This window comes from Chlorocebus sabaeus, chromosome 13 (assembly GCF_047675955.1).
Source record: "Chlorocebus sabaeus isolate Y175 chromosome 13, mChlSab1.0.hap1, whole genome shotgun sequence".
Lineage (NCBI taxonomy): Eukaryota > Metazoa > Chordata > Mammalia > Primates > Cercopithecidae > Chlorocebus > Chlorocebus sabaeus.
In genome coordinates, this window is record NC_132916.1 from 75847222 (window position 1) to 75868199 (window position 20978).

Genomic DNA, 20978 nt, shown 5'->3' on the forward strand with positions numbered 1-20978 from the left:
AAAACAAAGCTTGACTATTACTTACATTTCATTCATGGAGGAGAAAAAACTTTCCCAAAGAAAATCTCTAGATGGAAAGGATAATCTTGGAAAGATGCTTCTTCTTCCTTAATGGTAAATGACTATTCTTAAAAGAGAAATTCTTAATCTCAACTCCATGGGACTTCTGAGGGTTCATGACAGAGTCCAAGGCAGATAATTCTACAATTGGAAGCAGAAGCACATCGAGTATGCACGTGTGAGTGTATGTGTGCATGTACACACACATATCTGTATTAGGTGAAGAAAATATTTCAGAAATAAGATTCTTAAATGTCATCAGAGTCTCAAAGTATAGCTTATAACCTCAATACATTTATAAACTTGAATAAAAATTATAATCTTACAGAGACCCAAAGAGGGACATTCTGAATTACAACACGGAAGTAGTTTACCTAGGTATTGTCTTACAGAGGTATGGTAATTGATGGCCAAAGTAAATGAAAGAGACTGTTTATTTTTTCTTACTTGCTGTTATTTATGCCTTCCTTTCTCATCCATAATCCCAGTGAAACTGGGGTACCACGTGGTAGGCAAGGTGCTGGGATCCCAGGGAGTCATGACAACCTTTTAGCCTCTTTCTTCAACTCAACAAAGGATTAGGTCTGATGATACTTCAGGTGACCTTTCAACTGTAAACATAACTGTGGCAGGGTCTTTTTCCATACTATGACATAAATATTTGTCCTCAAATATACATTCAATACAAAAAAAATTAAAAATAACAAAAAACAAAAGAAAAAAAAGCACCAATTTTTTGCATTCTTCTGAAACCTCTTCAAAAATTAAGACCTGGATGTCAAGAAACACATTAGCATAACTACAGAATTTGGCACTAATTGCTTATGATTTAGTGACAGTCATTGGAAAGAGACTCGAAGTTTTTAGAATTGCCTGTTTCTTGATCACTAAATACTAGCAGCAATTCTTAAACTTCAGTCTGCACCAGAGTCACCTGGAGGACTTGTTAAAACACAGGTTACTGGGCCCCACCGCCAGAATTTCTGGCTCGGTGGGTTGGTGTAGAGCCTGAGAACTTGCAACTCTACCAAGGTCCCCGGCGATGCTGATGTCCCTAGGTCACACAGTACACTGCGCTGAGTCTATACTGGAGGGTCGTCTGAGCTCAGGCATAACCTATTTGACTGTCACAGAAAAGGCTTAGATCTATTTGTTTATCTCTGAAAGCAGATAAATAGCATTTAGACATTCATGAAAACCTCACTTCCTACATGTAGGTATAGACTCATTCCCTGCTAACTCATCCATTCCATTGACTTATTCTACCCTCTGGGTGGCAGCAGCTCTAATCTCTCCCATTTCCCCAAAGAGCAGAAAAGGGCCATGTAAATTTTTTTTTTTTTTTTTAAAGTGTTCTCACAGAGCTCTAGGTCTTGACCAGACAAAAACAGAAGGCCAGCATTCCGTGTCATGGCTTAGGAGGCATGAAATGAATGCCGCCTGGGGAATACCAAGTGACAGAACAGCACATGCTTGGTGTCATAAATTTGCCACCTACTCATTACAACTCATTCAAAATAAATTGGGATTTGGGGGGTTGTTGCCCTGGGCGTGAACCTAATATTTTCACAGTCTGTATTATTTAGTTCCACATGAGATGCTACTGCTTCTGAGGAGTCAAGAGTGGTACCAGATGGCGCACTGAGTGTGGGGGACTGCAGACCCAGTTGGAGCTCAGGTCCTTGCTATGTGGCTTTTCTGAGTTTCCAGTTCCTTGTTGGTTAAGTAATAACTACTTTGACTGACGTGAGCCCTTGAGGAAAATTTTCAATTTCCTTTCCTTCCAATTCCCTATAGGTTGATCTTCACTCACCATGGGCCCTCTGACCCCTTTTAAGGGTTCCATACAGATTAGAACAGCTTGGACAATACTTAAGCATAAATTTTCCAACTTTCAGAGATTATATAAATTCTATTTTCTTTCCTATTCTAAAATGAAAATCATCATATTTATGTTCTTCAACACACTGCTGAAAGTCTTAATAAGACACCTTCTAAATTTTCAGTCAAAATGTCTGGCTCTTTGACCTACCCGATTATCCAGTATTTGTTGGGCCTGCTATGTTTAAGGCATTATGCTAGACGATATAGGGCAGGGGTTCTCTGACCAGTAGCATCAGCAATACCTGGAAACTGCTGGAAATGTACATTCTTGAGACTCGGCCCAGAACTACCAAATGAGAAACTCTGGAGTTGCAGTAAGTTGCAGCTGTAAGTTGCAGGTGTATGAGTATGACAGAGCCTGGGAGTTCCCTGGAGGGACAGAGTAGGTGGCGTTGGACTATTAGTAGGGGATTCATGGAGGGAGTGTGTCAGACCGAGGACAAAAGGGTCTTAACATACAGAGAGATGAAGAAAGGTGAACAAATTTCAGGAACAGCGTGAGCCAAGCTTTGGCAGGGAAGGTAAGTGTTGATTCAGAGAAGCTCTGGGTGATGAACCAGGACAGTGAGAAAGGTGCTCCACCATGGAGAATTTAGAACACTGTGCTAGAAATCTGCTCCCAAGGAGTGTGAAGCCAGTGTAAGTTTTTGAGGAGGAACGTTACTCAAGCTGATCTGTGTTTTAAAAAATAACTCTAGCAGCAAGATGAGGGATTTGATGTAGGAGCGTTTGGAGGGAGATGATGATGTTACAGCCCCTTCTATGAGTGACTGTGAGTTCCAATTTAAGGTCCCCAATATTGTTTTAAAACTGCCTCATTAATATAAGGATTACATGTTATGATTAAATGAGAAATGTTAGCACTCTGATTGCATTCTGACATACCTCTAAACCACTAGATTAAACTAACACATGTTTATTGGAATTTGGGGTTTTTTTCTTATGTTACAAAACAAAATAAATTTTGATGGAATGGTATTTCTCTTCCTAAACTTTAAGCAAAAGTATGCTTTCAAGTTAGTGGTCTTATGCTTATGAGTCAGCCTAACATCCTCTTTTCTGGTAGAATGACCCAGCCTTCCTGTTTATCATCCCATCTGGCTTGTTGGTCAGTTCCTTCCACCCTTCGTGAGGTGGGTCTGGTTTGGAGCTTCCCTAGTGTTTGTAGCCTACATATATCTCCAGGCAGCCCATTCCACACACCGCAGGCAGACTGCCCAAGCCCCTGTGTCTGCTTTCTAAATACCAACCGATCCCAACCCCCAAAAGTCATTCTTCAGGTGGGAAAGCTATGCAGTCTGAAGGATCTGTCACTTCAGTGGGATCTGAAGGATAAGTAGGACTCAGGAGGCAGGGGGGGTGGAACATAGTATCTGAAAAATGTTGGCAATCGCATTTGGAAGTTTTTAAACTACTTCCTGTGAGTGGAACTGCTCAGTGTTCAGCCTGTTTTAAAATCTCAGCCCAACTACTTATTGTGATGTTTGGTTTCTCATGTTCTCTCAGTTCACTCATCAAAATGGGGATAATGATGTCTACTCCTTGTGGAGAGACAAGACTAAGATGGTTAGCCCAGGAACTATTATCATTTCTGAATTACTACAAGCAAACTGAAGCCCATTAGCTTAAAAAGAAATCTCAATCTTGCCATTAAGTTAATTAATAATGGTGAAGATATTAATGAGTTTCTTTTATAATTCAGTGATATGTATTTTATTCTATGTATTTAAAAGAATGGGGTGTAGTTTGTTTAGTAAATGAGAAAAACCTCAACTCTAGCCAAGGAGTTGGAGTGCAAGAATTCTTCTTAAATAGCACTATTAACTCACTTTAATATTTATGTTTCAAATGAAAGGAATATATCAAATTACACAGAAAGTAGATTTTATGATTTATTCTTTAAAAATGAATGAGAGTCATAATTTGGTTCTAACAATACAATTTTTAAATTCCTTTCAAGTTAAATTTTACTCTAGAGTCAGAAGACTTTAATCAACATTTCTGACTGCAGTAATAACTATTCCACTTCACACTGAAGAAGCTACAGTATCTAACTTTGAGATATACTCAGAAAGAGAAGGACGTCACTTAAGATCACATATCCCATGAGTGGGATCTCAAGCAAGAATTAAAACTGAGTCTGTGTTTCCTTAGGATAAAGTTGAGGCTGATTGGACCAAACAAGATCCGCAAGGATGGAACAAGGGCTTCAAGGAAACTTAAAGTAGACAAAGAAAAAGAGCAGAAAATTCAGTAAGAAGTCAAAGACCATTGAAGTGACCAAAGTGGGATTGTAGAACTATTTGTTGGTATGTAAGAATATGAATATTAACACTAATTAATAAGTTCCATCATAGCACATGCACAATGGCTCACATAATTTCTGACACATTATAAAATAGGCAGTAGATGAGAACTACAGAGAAGAGGTCACTGTGAAATTGAAAATGAGACACATGTAATTACAAATCAATCTAATATATAAAACCACAAATCAGTCCATAATAGATTATAGCAGATGTATAAAAGTCAGCTTAAAGACCGGGAGTGATTCCCAGGCCCTCGACACCAGACAACAACCTGATCTGAACTCATACTAGACTTTCAAAACGCTCTGTGAGAAGTAGGGATGACCTTTCATGGAATCAGAGAAAAGGGAATATGCATTTAGGACAACACTGAAAAGACAAGACTGGGGTTGGAGACCACAGAATCTGAATGGCATAAATACACTGGATTGTTTACTATTCACCAGAATCATCAGTTGTGAGAGGTAGAAGCAGAGAAGCTCTACAGCTACATTGATTGGGGATTAGCTGGGCAGGTGAAATGAGAAGACAGGCAGGCAAGAACACTGAAAGAGAATGACTGAAGTGCTTGAGGTACCTACCATAGGTATCATGGGATCTAACCCCATAAGAAAGAAGAAGGAGGGGTTTGATGTACAGAGAGTTGGAGGACTAGTGGAGGGACTGAACTTTGTGACAAGGTGGATGAATGCAATCTGTGGACTTGATAGACTGAAAAAGCTAAGAATGCAGGACACTGTAATCAGAGAAGGGCCTTGGTGAGGGCAGGACCATGAGAATGAGCTGAAGCAGGGAAAGGTCAAGGTTATTGGGGCCAAGAAGATCATAAATTCAAGCAGCCAGGATGTTGCATGGGTGATCCATGTGAACAGAAAAGTGGACCAGGTTAGAGATGAGGAGATGAGGTGTCGGGAGGAGAATAAGGCTACACAGGCTTGTTGTTTCCAAAGCATGAGGAGGAGATCTAGGAATCTGGTAAGGGAGTGAATCTGACATGGAGAGATGGTGGTTTAGTGAGCTATCCCAAGCCTCAAAAGAGAAAGGATTTTTGTTTCCGTGAGGAGGACTTGTGGCCTGGAAGCACCTTTGAAGATGAAAAGTGTGCTGAGCTAAGTTACTGGAGCTGAGGAATTGGGCAACCTCCACGTGGGGGAAACCATGTTGTCACAGTGAGAGAACCATCAGCTAAAGCAAGAATGTGGAAGGAATGTTCAGTGAGGCAGCTGAGAGCATAGGAGACTTATAGGATAGGAAAGGGCATAGAAAAAACGTGTTCTGAGTGAGGGAGTGAAAAGTTGGGCAATAGGAGAAAAAGCAAAGAAGTGTTTGCAAAGAAAGGATGGAAGAGGACAGAGAAAGAAGAACCTATTTTTGGACTGTCACCAAAGTTGGCGGGACAGGAGGCATTGGTTTTATGGGGAAGTGAATGAAAGTGAATGGGGAAGGAATGTTGTCCGGGAGCAATGGATAAAACTCCTGTGAAAGGGGCCGGGCACGGTGGCTCACACCTGTAATCCCAGCACTTCGGGAGGCAGAGGCAGGTGGAACACCTGAAGTCAGAAGTTCGAGACCAGCCCGACCAACATGGAGAAACCCTGTTTCTGCTAAAAATACAAAATTAGCCAGGCATGGTGGTGCATGCCTATAATCCCAGCTACTTGGGAGGCTGAGTCAGGAGAAAGAGTCACTTGAACCCGGGAGGCGGAGGTTGCTGTGAGCCGAGATCATGCCATTGCACTCCAGCCTGGGCAACAAGAGTGAAACTCTGTCTCAAAAAAAAAAAAAAAAATAATAATAAAAATAAAAAGGCTCCTATGAAAGGAATTATTTATGACCTGTATTGATGGTACTGTGAAGGGAATTGGGGAGGTGGTGTTAGATTTATCTGAGGAGAAGAGACATAAAGAGGAGAAAAGAAAGTTGGACTGGGGCAAGATACCTACCTTATATATGGTCTGACCTCGAATAACCTTTAGCCCAAAGGCATGTTGAGTTCCATTGTAAGAGAAAGTTTAGCTCCCCTCTTCCCTCCTGAGGTTCACTCAACTCAGAACATTTCCTCACATGAGTACTGTAAGCAAACTGCATGTGAAAGAAAATATATCAAAGAGCCATGCAAGAAGTAAAGAAAAGTAGGAAGCTCACAAGGTGTCCATAATGCTGTAAATATTTTAAAGGGCAGCTTCCAGGGTATTCGTGTTTTGAATCTGGGGGAAAAACACAGTGTGTTGTCACAGTGACCCATGGAAGTGCAAAGCAGCACATCTTCATAGATTCTGTTTTAGTGTACCTTCAAAAAGGAGTAGTTCTTGCATCTGCTGCAGTTCCTGTCGCCTCTCTGCTTAAAACAATATCTTGCAAACAGCAGAGTTTCTTTGAAAAGATAAGAGGATTTGGGATTCTCCAAATGCAGCCGGTACAGACTCAGGTCTTATCTGTTCAGATTCTCCTTGGCTTCATTAACTATTAAATGCTAACCTTTCCTATTTAATGAGAGGAGACTCTAATTTCCACAGCCTGATGAGAAAGATGTGAAGGTCTATCAAGGCCATGCCTTTCACATTTCTGTCTTCTTCAAGGTACCGGAAAAAAAAAAAAAAAAAAAAAAAAAAAGCTTATTAAACATTTCTAAGCACTGTTCTGACTACATTTGCCCTTCTCTTAACCTGAAGCTGGTTGGCTGAATTTGATGTTCTTTGTATCTGCAGCACCTGTGTCTGCAGTGCTTATGTGAAATGTTGGAAATAGCCCTTGTAGCAGCTCTGGCTATACAGGGCTGGTAAAGTCTTCCAAGGGATAGTTTGTCTTCGGGGGTGTCAGGGAGTTCCTGAGCTATGGCTCAGTCAATTGTCCTTGGTATTTCACTTATTTTACACATGCATGCTTTCCTTTGATTAGTGAATGGTTAAGACAGTCTGAGCCTGGTCATGGAACAGTATAATTCTTGAGGCAAAATGGGGCAAAATCATCTTAGAGTTAGATCTTTTTAGTGGAAGTATTTCTTTACTTTCCAATATTCTGGTTATAATTTTAATTCTTGCAAATTAAGTCTTAAAACCTAGGACTCACCTAAACAAGACAGCATGTTAATAATTTGTTGTCTCTTCAAACTAATGTTTTAAAAATATTTTCTCAGCATGCATTATGGAGAGAGGTTGTATGTTCTGTAGGGTGTGGCAGAAAAGAAGAGCTGCTCTTGGCTGTGCTGAACTGTTCTGAGCAATTTAGTAAGGATCTCAGATGTGCCTAACACTCTGCAAAATATGCCTACCCTTTCCAGACCCACCATCCTCAGAATCAGGTAGGACATTCCTCACAGTCACCTGAGCCCGAGTCCGGGAAGTCTTGTTTGTAGTGTCTTATCAAACTAATTCTTCCAACCACTTTTCCCTAGAGGAATTCTGGTAAATATGATTTCTTGTTATATTCCCATTGATGTCTTTGTAATCAGTGACATTTAGTTCCCTTCACAGATTGATGCCAAAGGCTGTCTAACCTTTGATTCAGCTCTACCAATCACTAAGGTCCCAAAATATATATCAATGGCCAACTTTGATACTGTGTCAGGGATTAAAAATACAAGGCAACTATTTTACATGTAACACAGGTACAGCCAAGATTGGAAACAAAACTAATCGATATCCTGATAAATTTGAAATGTTCTTATTCATTTAATTGGTTAATGCTTAATTCCAACTTGAGGAATTCTGATAAATTTACCAGTTAACTGAGAGGAATGTTTTTGAAATCATGTATTTTGATCTAAGGAAAACACTGGGTAAATTTTCTGCCAAACTGTGAGATGAGATGGCTAAGGCTAAGTATACGCAAGAAGATAATGCTTAGGTATTTCTTTCTTTACTTTTTATTTTGGAAAATGTCAAGCCTATATAAAAATAGACAGGACAGTAGAAACGACCCCTATGGACCTGTCATTTAATTTCAACCATTCTCTTCACATGACTTGTTTTGTTTCAGCAGCACTGTCACCTCCTTCCACTCCCATCAAGATTCAGAAACATCTAGAAAGGCCAGGAAGGTATACTGATACTAACAAGATGACATGCCATCAGCATAAATAGAAAAGTCTCCTTTTGAACATTTTTAAATGTATGCCTTTTACATTAAATTTAGTTGATTTTAAGGACACAGAACTGGCTTTAAAAGAATTTGTGAGGAAAAGACCTTGAGCGAATAAGCTCAATATAAACCAGTTCTGGGAGAGAATTGATAAACAAGTAGACCCTATCTAAGACAGCATGAAAAGTGGGTTTCAAATAAAGGAAGACACCATGAACTCCGGCCTCATGAGCCCCTATCTGAGATAAAATCTTTAACCCTGGACACCACATGATAAGAAAAATGATGTCCACAGACTACTTTGTGGGAGAGAGAGACAGAAAAGGTGAGGATCCTAAAAATCACCTCACTCACCCATGGAGCAGATGAAGAAGTTCAGCATTTCACACTAGGATTAAAAATAATTAAAAACTTGTAGGACAAGAAAATTGCCTTCAATAAGCTGAATGTGCGTTCACGGAAAATAGACTCAGTTTGCCAGATTTAAAATATGATTTTTTTGGTGACTCTTTGCAGGCTTCTACTGGTGTAATTTGGTGATAAACCTTAGACTCTCTCCAATGTCCTTTATTTTAGTAAAAGCTACATATGAGGCATACTACAAACCATCTCCCAAATGCTTCCTGTTTTCAACGGATAAACAGATGAAATCTAGATTCAAAAATTACAGCCAATGGTGTGGATATGAAAAAATTTAAACACTCCTAGTAACTGATGTCATATGATTTTGCTAATGTTGTAAGAGAATTATCCTTAATGAAAAAGAAAAGAACTGGATCCTGGGCACATTGTTCCACAACTTGAACTTTCCAGAAGAGGGGGTAGGTTATCAAGGGAAAGAGAAGAGAAGCATTGCTTATAACAACCATGTAACTTCCAGAGCCAGGCATCAAGCGTGGTGGATGTAGATGCTTCATAAATGCCAGCTGGACTGACAAGACACTACCTCAGGGACTTGTCTCAGGGACAAACACTGGGAACATTCCCAAAACCCAATAGTGTTTTATTCCCACCTTCTCCAGTGTCTGGAAGTTTAACCTTGGAACCCATTCCATTACCTTTTGAGCATTGCTCATGACTAAAATGAAAACAGTTCTAGGACAGTTCATCCCCAGGCATGAAGTGGTCACACAGTATATACAAAAGATGGGTTCAGTGTCTATCAGATTTGGGTTTAATTTCCAGCTCTGCTATTTTGTAGTTGTGTATGTGACATTGGACAAATGTCTTCATCTCTCTGCATCTCTTTCATGTGTGTTGAATGTAGGATTTTTATAAGCTCGAACAATAGGAAGTATTGAAGTATCACACATACAGAAGTAATGGTAGCTATGACTGGTGTTATTTCTTATCTGAACATTTTGAGAAAGGTAGAAATGAAAGGATCTGAGGAAAGCAGATCCCAGGGAGCGGGCCAGGAAGGCATGCCATCTAGGAGGGGAGGGAGAAGAAGCTACTTCAACTCGGTGCTTAGACCGACAATAGCCTTTTTGGAGCTCCTAGCTCTGTGACAGCTCATCTTCCCCGTCCCTTGCCCCTTCCTTGTCACCCGTCATTTTCCCTGTATCATCATGGGCCCTTCCCCACCCATCCCACACCTGTCAAACATCTTCCCTTTGATCACCACCTCTTCATAGAAACCATTTGGCTATAACTATGCTCATGAGAGATCTTTCATGCTGAAATTCTGAATAGCCCTTTAAATGAGTAGTGATTCTTTAACTAATAATGGCTTCTTTATAAGAGACAGAAGGGGCCAGGTGCAGTGCCTGTAATCCTAGCACTTTGGGAGGCTGGGGCGGGTGGATAACTTGAGGTCAGGAGTTTGAGACCAGCCTGACCAACATGGCGAAATCCCATCTCTACTAAAAATACAAAAATTAGCTGGGCGTGGTAGTGGGCACCTGTAATCCCAGCTACTCAGGAGGCTGAGGCAGGAAAATCACTTGAACCTGGGAGGCATAGGTTTCAGTGAGCCCAGATCACACCAATGCACTCCAGCCTGAGTGACAAGAGTGAAACTCCATCACAAAAAAAAAAAAAAAAAAAAAAAAAAAAAAAAAAAAAAAAGAGAGAGAGAGAGAGAGAATGGAGCCAATGAGAAAAAAACAGGACACATTTAACATCACTTTCTTTTTTTTTTTTGGTGGGGAGACAGAGTCTTGGTCTTTGTTGCCCAGGCTGGAGTGCAGTGGTGCAATCTCAGCTCACAGCAACCACTGCCTCCCAGGTTCAGGCGATTCTCCTGCCTCAGCCTCCCACGTAGCTGGGATTACAGGCACCCCCCACCCCCACCCCACCCACCACATCCAGCTAATTTTTTGTATTTTTAGTAGAGATGGGGTTTCACCATGTTGGTCAGGCTGGTCTTGAACTCCTGACCTCAGGTGATCCACCCACCTCAGTCTCTCAAAGTGCTGGAATTACAGGCATGAGCCACCATGCCTGGTCAACTTCTATCAGTTTTTAAAACAGAGAACACAAAATGTGATTTCTAGACTTTGACATGAATTGCACCAACCTAATCTTTGGTGAATGAATAGATGTGTAATAGCGATAGGTGCAATCAGATTCTTTAGCACAACTTAATGATTTTCAAGTAGTTGATGCATTAACTTCAGAAACTATAACTATTCCTTAGCTTTTGAAAATAGGAGAAAAAATTATAAAGCCTAATTTATTAAAATATGGTAAATCAAAAGAGATTCCACACTGAAATTCTATATCTGGACTTATGAAAAGAACATAGTCTGTAGGGAAAACACCAACTGTTCTTTATAAAAAAAAAATTCTAAAAATTCTAGGTACGTCCAGATCTGCCCCTAACAACATCCTTTCCTCCTGAGCCCACTACACCTCCTCATACTCCAACCTCTGAGAGATCCATTTGCTCAGTCCCTCAGCTACAAGGCTTAGTGTACAAAAATATCAAGGCCAGGGGCCAAGTTAACTTCACCACTGACCAGGTTGGGCACATTGTTCAGTCCCCTGGTGTGCTTGTTATATGCGCTTGTGAACATTTGGTTAAAGGGATTTTCTTCTCTATAAAATGGGATTTTAATCAGATTCTCCCTCACTGTGGTGAAGAGGTTATAATGAGACTAAATGTGGAGAAGAACCTGTCCCAGTGCCTGGTGCACGGATTGCTGCTTCTTGACATGCCAGACATAGGCCTACCACGGGCTCTTTGCTTCACTGATCCTTCTGCCTGAAGTGCTTCTGCCCAACATATTTCCAAAGCTTGCTCTCTTACCTCCTCCAAGGCTTGACTCCAGTTTCCCTTTCTCTGTGAGGCCTTCCCTTGCCACCTTATCTAAAATTACAACATTCTCTCTAACCAAGAGCCTCTCCTCACTACCTATTTATTTTTCTCCTTAATTATTATCATCCTACAACAAATAGTATATTTATTTATTGTATTTCCCTACTAGAACGTAAGCCCTTCGAGAGCAGGGAGTTTTATCCATTCTTGCCAGTTTGATCTCTTGCGTTATCCCTAGTGTGGGTACCACATAAGCACTCCATAATATTAAGTTGGTGCAAAAGTAATCATGGTTTTCGCCATTAAAAGTCACCATGATTACTTTTGTACCAACCTAATATTTGGTGAATGAATACATGCAAGGATACATGTAAGCTACTTGTACTAGTAATGCCCTTTCTTACTCAGTTTCAGAAACTCAGACATTGTTACCTTTTCCAATCCTATTTGTGTAATAGCTATTAACACACTTCCTACCCCTATGCTGAGTAATGAGCTTCTATTAATGAACTGTGTTCATGTAATATTTAGCAGGACTCAGTTTTCCCACAGACTCTCACCACCCCCTGGGATATGAACCTCTATCCTTGATGATGTTTGCACTAGGAAGAAGTAAATTCTCCTTCTTGTCCGTATCTACACATAACAGAGTATGAGCAGGCATTTGTCCATGTGTGCACCTCAGGCAACTGAGCCAATAGTGCATTACTATAGCCTCTAGGACTGTATGTGTAGATAGGCTAGTAGATTGGGATGCCAATTTATTGAATTGAAGTAAAAACACATGCCTTGGATTCAACTGAGCTTTTGTGCATGGACAGTCAGAGTGTGAACCATGTAATGGAATGACATTGTTGGGAGTAGCAGCTGTAATGGCATCAACTGGTCACAGCCTTAAAACACAGTGAGTCGTTGAGTCTGTTGTCATATTTCTTATAAATTGTAACAACTTTTGAGACCTTTGCCAGAGCTGGGGGTCAGTAATGAATTCATTTTCTGATTCACCGAAACACCCACTCCCATGAACGCAGTTCATTCCTTAAAGCATGTCCTGGCACAAAGGAACAAGACAGCATTCATGTAGAGGACACTTCTTGTTATTTACACGAAAAATCTAGAAAGGCAGGAAGAAAATATTTACTCCGAGGAATATTGGTTAGTCATTTAAAAAATGTCTGAAGTACTGACAATTTGGAAAATTTACTGGTAGGTCTCCTCTCCACGAGATGGCACTCATTGTCTTCCTCCCTTTTTATTTAAAGTTTCAGTGCATTCATATTTAAGAGTATGAATATACCTACATGCATATACATATGCACATATGTGCATAATACATCAATGTAAATGTGTATACATACATACACATGCATATACATATACATGTGTATGTATATCTTAGGCTTTACAATTTACCTAGATCATTCATATTCTTTTAATCATTCAATTGCATTTTTGACAAAATTATCATTTACTTGGAGCCCTTGGGGACATTGGGACAGACAGTATGTAGGTTGCTGTGTTGGTAGGTGTAGGGGGAGAGTCGCCATCTTCATCTTCTTCACTCCCACCCCTTGCTCTGCTTTGCCAAAAGACAAAAATACAAAGTTGCCTTGGAGCCTGGGCATCTACCCACAATAGGCAAGAATAAAGCCAGTAACCACATAAACAGAGAATAAACAGGAATGTAATAGGATGAGCTATTTATAGAAAGGCTATCTATCTAGGTTGTTAAGGGACTGAGCGGCCTACTTATTTGAAAAGCTGGTAACATTTTTAAAAAATCATTGAGGTTCACTCCCCTCAGGAGGAATCTTGCTCCTGTTAGCATCCAAGGCCTGAGAATAACTCTTTTCTTTTGTGAGTAAGGTCTAATTTTAATTAAAACAAGATCTCCTTTTCTTGAGGTTCTCCCACCATGCATTCCAGTCTTGTGCTCTGGTTACAATGCTCCACCAATAACAGACTTCAGTGTGGATTTGGAGGTCAGAGACACAATTACAGTAACTGGAGAATCAATTAGGGCTTTAGATCATTATGCAGCAATTGTATTTTTATTACATTAGCACTAAAGTGGAGGAAAGATCAGGAAGTCAGACTCTATAGAAAGGTATATCAACTCATCTATAGGGGAAATGCAAGTTTCTCAGCAACAACCACATCAACACACACTAGCAGGCTGGAAATTCAACTCAAATTGACCACGTAGGCATTCAAACCAAGTGAGCACTTGGAAGACGGAGATGAAAAAGGCCCTTAGAGGACTCACTCATTCCACATGGGTTAGACAATAGCAGCCAGTCCCTCCTGCCTTTGCAGGGATGCCTTCCTCTTGAGGCCTCTTCCTCTCAAGAAGGAAGCGCTACACTTCCTACTTGCATGCATTAGTTTCCCTCTATGTAAATCCCCATAGCTCATATTTATAAAGTCCTTTGTTAGTTTCAAACAGGTGATGTCTAAGAATCTTCTTTGTTCTTCTCAACCACAATAGGGAGGAGGTTGACATGTTCATCCTAATTTTACAGGTGAGTTCTGAATAGGGGTTAATGATTTGTCCAAGGCCACGAACTATGTAGAATCAGCGCCTAAAACAGAGAACTGGTCCCCAGACCTGTAGCCCACACTGCCTTTTACCTGATCACACAAAAAGCCCAACATTGATACACCATAGGAAATAAAGGCTTTGTTTTCTTCTCTAGCATATGCAGGAGTATTGTAAGTGAAAGTTCTCTTCCCAGTGGATATTTTACACGTGACACTTTCTACCCCTAAATATTGTTTGCTATAGCCTTCTTGAGGATGGAATCATGATTTCAGAGAAAAGGCACAGTATATTCCATTTCTCCTAGTCCCCAGACTGGATTTTCATTACGGCTAGTGCCGGGTTCTTTTTTAGTACTGACCCAGGCATATGAAAAAGAGCTTATTTTCATGACTAGCAAGGGCATCATTCAAAAGACAGTTTGAACGTGGCCTTTTATGTATTTTTTTGCAAAGCTACTATTTGGATAACCTTCAGGAAAATCTTCAAAACACTGAAAATGAAAACCATTAACAATGTGGTAGACACACATATACAGAACAACTGATAATGTTGAGTGCATGTGTATATTTCTGTATACGTGTATGTGTCTCTGTGTGTGTGTGTGTGTGTGTGTGTGTTGAGAGATTTGTTCTCTGGGAAATAGCTGATCCAGAAACTGTCATTAATTCATAGGCCAAAAAGCCAGCCTCCTATTTTGCAGCCCTTTCCCCATGGACTTAAGGAGTCTGAGGATTGAAAAAAAAAAAAAAAAAAAGTCTGAGGTATAAATACTATCATAAACATTCAAATTTGCTTTCTTCAAAGACTTCGTTCTGAGCTACCCACGACTGTCTGAGACATGTCAGATCTTCAAGAAGTGGCTAGCTCTACTCTGGGCAGCTTTCTGTCTCTGCTTGCTACCCAGGCAACCAAAATGTCAGTGTGCACATGTGCATGTGTGCATATAAATACATACACATCTCTCACCATCTTATTCTTCATATGCTACCTGTCTGTGTATATGTGTTTATATACATGTATGTGTATATCTGTGTCACAGGTACATTGAGAGATGTTTTTGCTATTTGAATTTTTGCTTATTTTTATTTTGGAAGACCAACCAAGGGAAAAGTGAAGACAGCAAATTGCATTAAAAAATCGGTTTCACTGACTGGCTCTCAGATACTGTGTATACGTAATTACATGTATGCACACACAAACCTCTTCTATACCCTCTGATTAATAGCTGCTTCCTCTTAGGTCTTTTAAAAGAGGCATTCTTAGGCACATTTTTCTGCGAAAATGTAGTGGATTCCTCTTTGAAGCTGTGACCCTGTTGATTTTGTCCACTGCCAAATTTCACATGATGAAAAAAACAGCTTAATATTGGAGTGATTAACTTCCATGGAGAGCTGACAGAATGGAGTTCTTCAAAATCTAAACTCTGCCAATTTTGATGTCCCTAATTTATTCCAACAACCATTTAAGTCTAAATGCCTCCATTTTAATCACATTAACAGTATATTACAAAGAGACTGAACACCCAGAGGACTCCAGTTGCAAAATGAATTTGGCTCTTCCTTGTCCTCTTTATGTTTGGAATGATCAAATAGCTGCTGGCAAAAATGTTCAGCTAGAGCCAGCCCTCTGGTAATTTCCCATTTACTCCCTCTGCTTCCTTAGCCAGAGGCCTGAAACTTGGCACTTGCCCAGACATCACAGAGGAAATAAACATACCTATTATCCAAGCAACCACAAAGGTGCCTATCAGATCATTGCTGGCATTAGGTTTACCTGGACAGCTGCATTTGACTGGGGCTAAAGAGAAGTAGCTTTGTGAAACTAATCCACATCCATTCCTATCAACCTGGAGGCCTGAATGGCACCACGATCTAACCAGGGAGACTGCAGCAATGGCCCTGGGGAAACTGTGTGTTCCTGGTACCCCTTTTGGGTCTCACCAGTTGATGAAGTATCAGGCCTTCAATGGGGCCAGTGCAGAGATTTGTTTATACCAAGCCTTCCACTGCCAGTTTGCCCATTCCTCTGGTACTGTACTCACATAAAGCTGCAGGAAAGCTGAATATTTAATGCAGGTATTTTATTTGAAACCAAGTGCTCCTGTTCTCCAGGGTCTACTTTCTGCCACCAGCCTACATCCTAGGAAATAGAATAAACATTTTTCTGCCCTGCACAAGCCAAGCTATTTTCATATTTAGTTTCTGAACAGCCATCAACTGCGTATGTGCGCAGACTCTGAAAACTCAAATACCTCCTTACTGTTTTGGCAATGTTGCATGGTGGCTATAAGCTACGGTGTTTCTGTCAGAGAGACTGTGCTAACCTCTCAGCTCTGTCACTCATGGTATAACTTGCAGCAAGTCATTTCTGCTCTTTGAGATTGTTTTCTCAACTATTAATATGGGTAAAAGAATTGTATCTACTTCACACAGCGCTGCTTTGAGAAACAAGTGAGACAATGCACAAAATTAAGAATCTGGCCTATAGTAAGTGCTAAATTATGCACTTCATATATGTGCATTTTATATATATAAGTGTTTAACCAGTGTTATTGATACATGAATATTACAAATATTTTCCACTTTTTAATTGCTTGAATTCAACACTGCTACTCAGATACAACACAGAAAAAGAGATGAGGAGGTTACAACTTATTCTGAGCTTGAGACAGGACTTTTTTAGAGGTTTTTGTTATTACCATTGAGCTCTATTGGATTAGAAGATGCTAGCTTCCAGAATTTCTATTACGCTATGGGCTCAGGGACTGCAATATGCTGGAAGAAAAGCTGGGGATTGTCTATAAGTTGCATTTGCATACTAAGCCCACTCATTTTCCTTAGATTATGTGATCATTTAAGGTAGCTTGGTGATGACAGGCACTGATGGAGAAACAAGGATGCCATCTCTTGGTATCTTCACATTTACATCCTTCCTATTCTACCCCTGGGTGTTCGACGTCATCCTTATTCTGGCAATTTCATCTCCTCTGGCCATGAACAATTAAGGATATTTTTAAAAACTTATTTTACAAAGTCCTATATTTCCACTTAAAAATCTTTGAAATAAATACATTATGAAGACAGAATTAAACACTTAAACACAGGTTATTTTTCTCCTCTTTGTTAACCCAAGGCAGCATCTTCTAAAGCCAGGGTTCTATTGATAACTTTGGTTGATTTCATGACAACTTCTATAGCTAGAATCCCATGTTGAAAGATGAACTGAATGAGACAAATATGAGGTAATTATCCTCAATCAGACAATAAAAGTGATGGGAAAACAATGTGTTTTTTAAAGTTTAATTTTTGTTTATTAACACATCCTTTTTTTTTTTTTTTTTTCCTTTTGAGACAGTCTTGCTCTGTCACCCAGGCTGGAGTGCAGTGGCACAATCTCAGCTCACTGCAACTTCCACCTCCTGGGTTCAAGTGATTCTCCTGCCTCAGCCTCCCAAGTAGCTGGGACTACAGGCGTGTGCCACCACGCCCAGCTAATTTTTTGTATTTTCAGTAGAGATGAGGTTTCATCATGTTAGCCAGGATGGTCTCCATCTCCTGACCTCGTGATCTGCCCACCTCAGCCTCCCAAAGTGCTGGGATTACCGGCGTGGGCCACCAATGCCTGGCCAATCAACACATACTTTTGAGTGATACAGAGGTGACTTTGGCACTGTGAAAGGTGAAATAGAACATTTTCGGTACTTTAAAGTAGAGGAAGTATTCACATTTCTATTCTAGCAGAAAATCTACTTTCTCTGTAGAAACCAGTAATATTCCCTAATATAGTTGTTTTTATAAGGACTAATGTTCTCATTCAATGACTGGAGCTAGAATGGGTTCTTTTCACCCCTAGACAATTGGACCTCCACAGAGAGACTCAGACTCAAAGAGAATGGATGAAACATAAGCAAATATTATAGCCAACCGTCAGCCTCCTGAAAGGAAAGAATCCTTAACCAAAGAAGAGAGTGAAGTGTTCGAGTCTCTCACCTCTCCAAGGAAGATTCTGAGGTTTACATATGAGAAGGGAAAGTAGAATTTTTGGGATACTCATGAGTCTTTGAGAAAGCAAAGTCCATTTTTATCTGTCTGGAGAAGGGACAACACTTTTATCGGAATTCAGTAGTGCTAAGCGCTGTAGCCAGTCACTGGATGTGAATCCTGTTGTCTTCGGCTGCACTGGAATTACAGACACTGGATTTCCTTTCTTTGGGGGCCAAAGAGGTATATCCTGAGTGTATTAAGTGTAACCAGGCAATCAGAGAACAATCTCCCAGTCATATGAAGGGTAACCAGATATCTGGGTCAGGTTGCAAAAAACATCAATGTTGTTGGGGTATTTCACTGCTGGGGCTCCCTGGGGAAAATATTACTCAATGTTCATCTTTGAAATATAGCTAAAAGCCAATCATACTTACATCACAAATAGAGCGTTGCCTGTATATTATTTGTAAATGCAACGTCAGTCAGCTATGTAGCTAAGGCCTATGGGAAATAGTCTGATAACAGAAAGAAAAAATTCAGGTAGTATTTTCTTGGAAGGTCTTAGGGCCCCAGGGACTGGAAGCCTAATACATAAGGGAAAATAAAATGTGCTATATGAATAGTGTAAAACTACAAACCTCTTTATCAAATTTGAGATTCTGAGCACTAACTTTATGATTTTTTATAGCAATCTCTTTTAGGAAGCTGAGGATATTTAGAGGATTCTGTTTCCTGCAGAGTAGTTCAATTACGCACAAGTAATTTCAGTCTATGCACAAGAGGACGTGAGTAGTAACTGGTTACCATTTGATGTTAGGATACATAGTTCAGCTCCCTCGGGGATAATCTATAATAAAAATGTAGTAACACCAAGAACAAATAGAGAGAAGGGACTTTTCTCATTTACCCTTTATGACACCATTTCTGTCAAAATGGCTTCTTCGTGGACATGTGCATGCTGAACTTTTAGTGTTTATTTCCTTACCAACGTTCTACATCCAGACCTGGCTATGGGTTGCTCCTCTCAATTTTTACTTCCATCTTCTTGGCACCAACTCTCTGAGACATTGACTGATCACTTGCTGTCCTGTCATTCTCTCCGGCTTACAAAGCCTGAGTCATTTATGTGCATTTAGAGATATCTTTGAATGCAGACTTGCTAAATCACAAGGCAGTCTGATGATGAAGTACCTTACCCATTTACACTTGTATAGAGGAATATCATCCAATTATCTGCAGTGTACTTCTGAAGTACAGCAAGTTGGAGACTGGTTCCTATGTCGGCCTTTGAGTGCAATTCTCCTTTTACTCTTGTTCATTCTGGCAGCAAGTGCGTTTAACATTAAGTGCACTGCATGCAGTGTCTTTGTGCATGGTGTCTCCAAGTATTTGGAAGAATCTCAAAGTCAAAGCTAGAAAAATAAATGTTTGAACCAAGTTTGAACAGAACAAATTGAAAAGCCAGTTACTTAGAGGAAAGAATGCCCACTTATAATCTGCACATTATGTACCATTATATTTTAGAAATTTGTAGCAGACAGCACTGTGAGGAAGAAAGATCACAGTCCTCAGAGTCAGTAGACGTCAGTTTTAATTCTGCCTCTGCATAGTTAATGTGTGACCTTGAACAAGCAGCAGCCACTCTGACCATAGTTCTTCCGACTGTAAAATCAAAGGTGGGCCCCTATGATTTCTTTAGTGTCTCATATAGTCACTAGATTGTCCTGAGGGAGCTAAACTATGTATCCTATCATCAAATGGTAACCAGTTACTACTCATGCCCTCCTGTGCATAGTCTGAAATTACTTGTGCTTAATTAAGTTATTCCGCAGGAAACAGAGCTCTAAAGCTCTACATTCTGAAGATATTGTTAAACATTTTCCTTTCATGGAATAACCAGAGATAGAAATTCAAAAGATGGGATTTCCAAGTCATGGTGATATTTTGTGTCATATCACGGTGTGATCTGGTGAAAGAAGTGGTTGGCTGTCGGTTCACCTCTCCGGACATGCTTGGGCAACACATACAACTGTTGGAGGCACCAGTGAGTAGATTCTGAAGCCATGCAATAGAAGCGAGTTGTTAAGTGGTTATTTCTCAGGCGCGTTTCAATCTACTAAATGCCCATTAAACCACTACAATAAAGGGGTTTAGTATGAACTTGGAGATAAATGTGTGCCAGGGCCATGGTCCAAGTAAAGCATTTAAGTGGCCAAGTGTGATGGCCGATACAGAATCCAGAATATCAAGTCAGCAATGCCTGTCTGCTGGGAGAGAAACTAAACAGTTATAGTGGTCTGAGGAGCAAACATAAATAAATGTACCGACTCTAAAGACCTTGGCACAGGCCGTACAATAATGGGTTGTTTTGACAAGTTTAAAAAATGTTTCTGTCTCTACTCTTTCCTATGATTTGGCAACTACTTTACCTTGTATCGATTTGTTCCTCATTTCCTTTCCAACAAAATTTACCCTCTTACTCTCAATATGATGTTCTTTCCACAAAGACTATTTCTAGTACCTATACCTTCTTCCTAATTGAGTTACCGCATTTTCTTTCCTGCTCTCTACTATTCCTCCTTCCACTGAAAAGCCAAAAGAAAAGGGAAAAATATCACTAGCTCCTAATAAAATACTATATATTTTCCTATTATGCAAGGAGTGAAGGCAAAATGGGTATGGAGTTCTGTGTGGACAGCTGCTTCCTGTACAAGATGAATACTACCAGAGCTCCTTGAGACTTTAAGTCTTTGTCTCAAAGACTTTGTCTCCAAGCCTGTCTTGTAACTGGAGTGTTTGTTAATAACTGCTCCTCCTGCATCTCCATGTCACTGTGTGTCCACACACCTCTGCCTACT

The 20978-nt window shown here is 40.1% G+C and overlaps 1 long non-coding RNA gene across 2 annotated transcripts in view; it reads right to left on the bottom strand.

Moving 5' to 3' along the window:
* Nucleotides 1-20978, bottom strand: part of LOC103240196 (uncharacterized) — a 297396-nt gene that overhangs the window by 31696 nt on the left and 244722 nt on the right. The window lies entirely within an intron of this gene.